Source organism: Penaeus monodon, chromosome 26 (assembly GCF_015228065.2).
Source record: "Penaeus monodon isolate SGIC_2016 chromosome 26, NSTDA_Pmon_1, whole genome shotgun sequence".
NCBI classification, from domain to species: Eukaryota; Metazoa; Arthropoda; class Malacostraca; order Decapoda; family Penaeidae; genus Penaeus; species Penaeus monodon.
In genome coordinates, this window is record NC_051411.1 from 40,771,530 (window position 1) to 40,779,029 (window position 7,500).

At 46.2% G+C, this 7,500-nt stretch overlaps 1 protein-coding gene across 1 annotated transcript in view; it reads right to left on the bottom strand.

Annotated features, from left to right (window-relative positions):
* Positions 1-7,500, bottom strand: part of LOC119590175 (titin-like) — a gene marked incomplete in the record, with an annotated part of 36,845 nt that overhangs the window by 11,150 nt on the left and 18,195 nt on the right.

Here is a 7,500-nt window from a genome sequence, read left to right on the forward strand (position 1 = left end):
TAAAAAAATGTATAAATTTTCCTCCAAGAAAAAAAAAAAAAAAAAAAAATAAATAAATAAATAAAATTTGCACTAACGGACGAGAATGTACTTTCCATCCACGTAAATCGCGACAGACAAAATAAAATAAAATAAAATAATAATGATAATAATAATAATAATAATAATAATAATGATAATAATAATAATAATAATAATAATAATAATAATAATGATAATAATAATAATAACAACAACAACAACAATAATAATAATAATAATAATAATATTAAAAACAAAAAGTAAGAAAAAACACACAAACAACTCAAACAACGCCCCCCACCTTTAAACACCCTCCCCCTCCTGCCCCACCAAAGCCACCCCTACCCCTAACCTACCTTACAAAAAAAAAAAAAAAAAAAAAAAAAAAAAAAAAAAAAAAAAAAAAAACCGGGCTACTCACCCCCTGCCGAGGGGCGCCTCCCACCGCACGGAGAAGGAGTACGGCGTGAGGCTGCGCAGGTCAAAGGTCACGTTGCGCGGAGGGAAGGGCAGCGTGCGGTACTCGGCCGTGGTGGGCTCCGAGATCTGGTCCTCGCTCACCGTCTCCACCGTGATGTTGTAGGCGCGGCCTGTGGGGGGGGAGGGAGGGAAGGGGGGGGTGAGAAGATATGGCAGTGGAGAGGAACAGAAGTATGGACGGATATTTTTAACACATATATCTAAATGTATAGGAGCATATACATACGTGCATACAAACGCAAACGCGCAAATACACACACAGACACACACACACGCATAAACACCCTCCGACCCGACACACACACACAACCCCCCCTTCCACACACACACACATAAACACCCTCCCCCCCAATACACACACACAACCCCCCCTTCCACACACACACACAGCCGTCTGCACCCCTTCACACCCGCACGGCGCCCTAAGAGCATCCTCGCGGGCGTCGCTCACCGGGCACGAGGCCATGAAAGGGCGCCTCCGCAGGGCCCGCCGGATCACCCTTCTTCGGGACGCTCCGCACGCTCTCCACGGCGTCAGGAGGGTCGATGCTCGCCTGCGGGAGGGAGGAAGGGCGGGAGGTTAGTCAGATGCTGGGGAAAAAGAAAAAGAAAATGATTTTTTTTTTCTATTTTCTTTTTTTTCTGTTTTTTTCTTTTTTTCTTTCCTTTTTCTCTCTTTTTCTTTTTCTTTATCTTATTTTTTTTTCTTTCTTGCTTACCTACTTGCATATCTACTTTTTTTTTTTTTTTTTTTTTTTTTTTTTTTTTTTTTACTTTTATGAGATTAGTTTCACTTTTTTGTGATTTTTTTTCTTTTTTATTTACCTGCGTTTCTTTGTGGCTCTGGTATATCCTCATCACTTTAACAACAACAACAAAAAAGCAAGCGCACATACATATACTCACACTTAATTTAACCAACAATAAATCGAATTAAACAGATTGTAAGACGTATTTCATATCTGGCCCACGAAAAACTGTCTCTTGGAAAAGAGGATACAACATCCCTTAATATAAACGATATAAAGGATTATGAATGGAAACAAATAATCTTAAACTACAGTACATGCATCTACATTTTCTACCGTTGTCTGCAGGTCGATTTCGAAGTCTCCACGAACGCCAACCTACTAACAAACAAGCGAACAATCACAAACAAGCTCTCCAAACACAAATACAATGCTTATCAACCCCACACACTCCCACCTCCCCTCCCCCTTCCCCACACGCACTCCCACCTCACCCTCACCCTTCCCAAACACACTCCCACCTCACCCTCACCCCTCACACTACCACCTCGTCCTTCACCCCCACACCCTCACACACACTCCCACCTCACCCTCACCCTCCCCACATTCCCACACCCCCACAATAGACACACCCCGCCCCCCCAACGCTAATTCTTTCCGGATTCCGCCAGTGGACCTCGCAGGCGGAAATATGCTGATCCTTGACTTTTAGACCGATCTCGATGCCTTCCTCCTCGTGTTCCCACATGGCAGCAGGAGAGCTTAAGCAGGCCCTCTCGTGTGTGTGTGTGTGTGTGTGGTGTGTGTGTGTGTGGTGTGTGTGTGTGTGTGTGTGTGTGTGTGTGTGTGTGTGTGTGTGTGTGTGTGTGTGAGTGTCTATTCAACATTCCTTGTCACTTTCCTTGTTCAAAATCCACTATTAATTTCAGTGATACTAAATCACTATCATAGTTATCATTCTCATTACGATTATCGTCATCATTATTATCATTAGCATTATCACCATCATTATCCTTATTATTAATATTATAACTATCATCAGTATTGTTGTCATTACTATCTTTATTATCATTATCACCATCATTATCATTATTACCATCATTATCATTACTACCATCATCATTATTATCATTATTGCTATTTTATCATCATCACTACCATCATTACCATCACCTCCCTCATTTCATCCCTCACCCCTCGAAACCCTGGAGGGCGGGAGGGAGGGAGGGAGGGAGGGAGGGAGGGAGGGAGGAAGGGGGAAGGGGAGGACGTGCCCCTTCCTCGTTGCAAATCACTTGCAAAGGTCAAGGAGGTCGCTCTCGTCCCTCGCGAAAAAGTATCTTCGTTGCATGACCCTCTTGCATAAGCTGCCGAGTCTGATTATCATAAGTAAAGCTGGACAGAGAGAGAAAAGAGAGTGGGAGAGAGAGTGGGAGAGAGAGGCAGGGACAGGGAAGGAAGAAAAGGAGGGGGGAGAAGGAAGAGGAGGGGGGAAGAGGAAGAGGGAGGAGAGGAGGAGGAGGAGGAGGAGGAAGGAGGAGGAGGAGGGAGGAGGAGGGGGAGGTGGGGAGGAGGAGGAGAAGGGAAAGGGGAGGAAGGAGAAGGAGGAGGGGGGGAGGAAGAGGAGAGGAAGAGGGATGGGAGGGGGAGGAGGGAGAGGAGGGAGGATATGAAAGAGAGAGAGAAAGGAGAGAGAGAGAGAGTGAGGGAGAGAAAAAAGAGAGAGAGAAGGAGAGAGAGAGAGAGGAGAGAGAGAGAGAGGAAAAAGACAGAGAGATAGATAGAGAGATAGTCAGAGAGAGAGCGAGAGAGAGAACACCCATGTGCTCTCCAGCGTGCGTTTCCGATCGGCCTCTCGCGTGGCCACTAACATGCTCCTTATAAACAAATCAACCAAAGTGATAACCGTTATGAACGGCCCTTGGCGCAAATACAATATGTCTTTCCTACTTGCTTATTTTTTTCTTCTTTCTTCCATTTTTTTTCCATCTGTAGGCTTTACATTAATTAAATAAACTCGCGAAATTTCGATAACAAGAAAATAAGACGGAAATAACAGCAACGGGTCACGCTCCCATTGGGCTTAATATACATCGGAATCAATAACCCGCCTCCACCCCTAATAAAAGGAAAAAGAAACTTAAAGATTGAAGAAATAAAATGAAATAAAATAAAATAAGAACATGTATCATAAAAATGATCACGAGGGAGAAGACGGCTGCCCAAAAAATGTCAGAAAGGCGGGAAATTTTTGGTTTCTCTCTAGGACAGGTCGCTTATCCGTGTCATGCCATGCATTATGCAGACACGAAATACATACATACTCATACACACATACACACACACACACACACACACACACACACACACACACACACACACATACCTCCTTCCCCCCCTCCACACACACGCATACACTAACTCACTCCCCTTTTCCCCACACATACTTCCTCACCCTTCCCCACACACTTCATTGCCCTCTCTACCCCTACCCTCCACCCCCTCTACCCTATCCCCCCTTCCCTCGTCCCCCACTCGCGCGAACCCAAGTATCGCCATCCCGCCGCCGCGCCGAGCATTCCCGAGGGCGGACGACGCCGGCCGAAGTACGTGCCGCCGGAGAGACAGACACTCCCTGCGCGGATCCTGGAGTGTCATGGGGGACACGAGGTCGTCGTCTTTTATTTTTTTTATTATAATTTTTTTATTTATTTATTTATCTATTTATTTATTTATTTTCATTTATTTATTTATTATATATATATATATATATATATATATATATATATATATATATATTTTTTTTTTTTTTTTTTTTTTTTTTTTAAGGAAATGGTGCGTGCGTGTGTGTTGAAGTTTGTTTAGGTTTGATTTTATTTCGGGGGGGGGGGGGTTCTGTCTGTTCTCCCTCTCATCTCTTCCCTTTTTACCCTCTCCTCTCCTCTCTCCCCCCTCCACACTTCCTTATCTTCTCCCCCCTTCCCTTCTCCCCCTTTCCCCTCTCCATTTCCCTCCCCTTCTCTCTCCTACTCCCTGTCCCCACTTCCCCTCCCTCTCCCCTCCATCTTCCTCCTCCTTTTCCCCCCACCCCTTTCCTCCCTCTCCCCCCTCTCTCCCTCTCTCTCTCTCTCTTCTCTCTCTCCCTCCCTTCTCCCTCTCTCCCTCCCTCCCTCTCTCCCTCCCCCTCCCTCCCTCCCTCTCCCTCTCTCTCTCCCTCTCTCTCCCTCTCTCTCTCCCTCTCTCTTCCTCTCCCTCTCTCACTCCCCTCTCCCTCTCTCTCCTTCGCCATGCTCTACCTCTTAAGAAAACGTTATATAAATCCCCTTTCTTTGTGTTTCTTTAATTGCGCAACACCCGGACGCTTCCGAGCGCAGAATTACGCAAAATTGATGGCCATTTAGATGCACCAAGTACTCGAATCTGCCTGATTATCCGCAATTACCTAGCTAATTATGGGCAGCCAATGAGTCACCGCCACGCTAATCGTCCGAGTGCGGTCGCCTCTTCTTTGTCAACCGCCCTTTTGCCGCCCTAACAGCTTCCTTTCTTCGCTCGCCTGCGGTTGGCCTCGCCGGCCTAAGAGCTCGCCTTAATTGCGAAGGTTCGGTCCGCTTGCCGTGCAATGCTGTCCTCCGCCTCCTCCTCCTCCTCCTCCTCCTCCTCCTCCTCCTCCTCCTCCTCCTCCTCCTCCTCCTCCTCCTCCTCCTCCTTTGTCCTTTGTTGCTCAGCCTTTCCTCTTCACTGAGTCTGGGAAGAGAGGGAGAGAGGGAGAGATAAGGAGAAAGAGAGAGAGAGAGATAGAGTGATAGATAGATAGATAGATAGATAGATAGATAGACAGAGAGAGAGAGAGGGGGGGTGAGGGGAGGTGATACGCCCTCGAGGAAACTTTTTTTTTTAATCTCCTCTTAACATCTCAAGAGTAACGTCTCTGCGTACCCCGATTCAGAAAAAAAACATGTCATAACGTGTAATAATCTATTGAGAAGTAATAAGTCATCGGTACATGTCTAACTAAAAATGTCAAGAGTTTCATAATCCTTTAAGTCTACCACAAATATTGGAATATAAAGAAAACACTTTTTACGACAAAGCCCGCCGACGATACAATTTCATTCCTTCTCATATAACAGTAAGCGGCGTAGTTAGTGGCGTCATGCTGCATGCGTCATGCTGTATGGCAAAAGGTACATATCTAAGCTAAATCAACATTAACCAGGGTACGTAACCAAATTGAATCTAAGCCAATTTAATCTGCTACAAACGCAACCTAACACTCATATAAAACGAAAAACGGTGACAGTACGGACGGAAAAATATGTGGTGTTTTGAATTCACCAAAAAGCATTTCATCGGGCGTCGAGTAGAAATTCGGGCACAGATCTCTCTCTCACTCTCTCTCTCTCTTTTTCTCTCTCTCCTTTTCTCTCCCCCCCTCCTCTCCTCTCTTCTCTCTCTCTTCTCTTCCCCTTCTCTCTTCTTTCTCTCTCTCTTTTTCTCTCTCTCTTTCTCTCTCTCTCTCTTTCCTCTCTCCTCCCCTCTCTCTCTCTCTCTTCTCTCTCTTTCCCCCTCTCCCCTCCCTCTCTCTCTCTCCCTCTTCTCCTCTCTTTTCTCTCTCTCTCTCTCTCTCTCTCTCTCTGATAAATCTCTCATCATAATCAAAGTAAAAACGTGGATTTATAAACATTAAGAATGAGAGAAAAATAAATAAATAAAGGCACTCTCTCATACCCCATAAAAAAAGAAATATATACATATCAATACTCAATTAAGATTAGTTAATTAATTGATCAAGAAAAAGAATGCCGGAGACAAGATAGAGGGAAGTGCGTCTCCTTTCTCACCTTCAACTTGGCTCGTGCTAACAGATTGCTCGAGTACCCTTGGCATTCCCTAGACGATAATCTCTCTCTCTCTCTCTCTCTCTCTCTCTCTCTCTCTCTCTCTTCTCTCTATCTACTCTCTCTCCTCTCTCTCCTACTCCTCTTCCTTCTTTCTCTCCCTCATTCTATCTATCTGTATTTTCGCTTCCTCCCTCCCCCCCCTCCCTCCCTCTCACAAGTACCTAAAATGACCCTCGATCTCCCCGTGACCACGCCCACACGCCTGCCATCACGCGCCTCACGCCCTCCCCCCCTCCCCGACACACCCCTGTGGCCTTGCATGCTCTACCGGCCTCCCCCCCCACCCCCCTTATTGCTAATACCCCCCCTTTTCTCCATCTCCTGCTCTCCATACCGTTCTTATCTCCTCTGCCCTTCTCTCTCCCCATTTCAAGATGCTTTACTTCTCTCTCGGTAAGCGAGTCTCTCTCCATATATCTTTTCCTCTTTCCTTCCTTCCCGTCTCCTTTAAATATTCTTTTTTACCTTTTTTACAGTTCCTTCTCCTTCTCCTATTATCTGATCTTTTATCATTCCTTTATCATTTTATCTCTCTCTCTCTCTCTCTTTCTCTCTCTCTCTCGCTCCATCTCATTATCTATCCCTCTCTCTCTCTCTCTCCCTCTCTCTCCTCTCTCCCTCTCCCTTCTCCTCTCCCTCTCCCTTCTCCTCTCCCTCTCCTCTCCGTCTCCTTCTCATCTCTTTCTCCCCCTTATCCTTCTCCTTCTCTTCTCCTCTCCTTCTCCTCTCCCTCTCCCTCTGCGTGCGTGCGTCTGTATAAGTGTGCGCGCGCGCGTGTGTGTACGTGCCTCCCCGATAACCTATGTACGTGAAAGGCTCCTTCCTGTATTTGTACTTGTGTTAGTTCATACGTGGTCCATTGTCCGTTTCCGTGGACATGGATGTTGCGTGCGTGTTTGTGTGTGTGAGAGTGCGTGCGGGTTTGTGTGTGTACGAGTGTGTGCGTGCGTGTTTGTGTATGTGTGAACTGCCGTAGTGGTTTGTGTGGTGGAAGCGTGCGTGTTTGTGCTTGTGTGTGCGCGTGTTGCAAGAGCCATGCAAGGCCGCCTGCAACATCCCGCCTTTAATTGTGAATGATTACCCTAAAACACTCTGAGCGCGAGAGAAACTTTCCGAAGACTTCGCATAAAAAAAGAGGAAAGCGAAATGTGAATTACGGAGGAAGAGAGAGAGGAGAGGAGAGAGAGAGAGAGAGAGAGTAGAGAGAGAGGAGAGAGACGAGAGAGGAGAAGGAGGAGAGATGAGAGAGATGACGAGAACGAGAGAGAGAGAGAGAGAGGGAGAGACAGAGAAAGAGTGAGAGAGAGAGAAAGCGAGAGAGAGAGAGAGAGAGGAGAGAGAGAGAG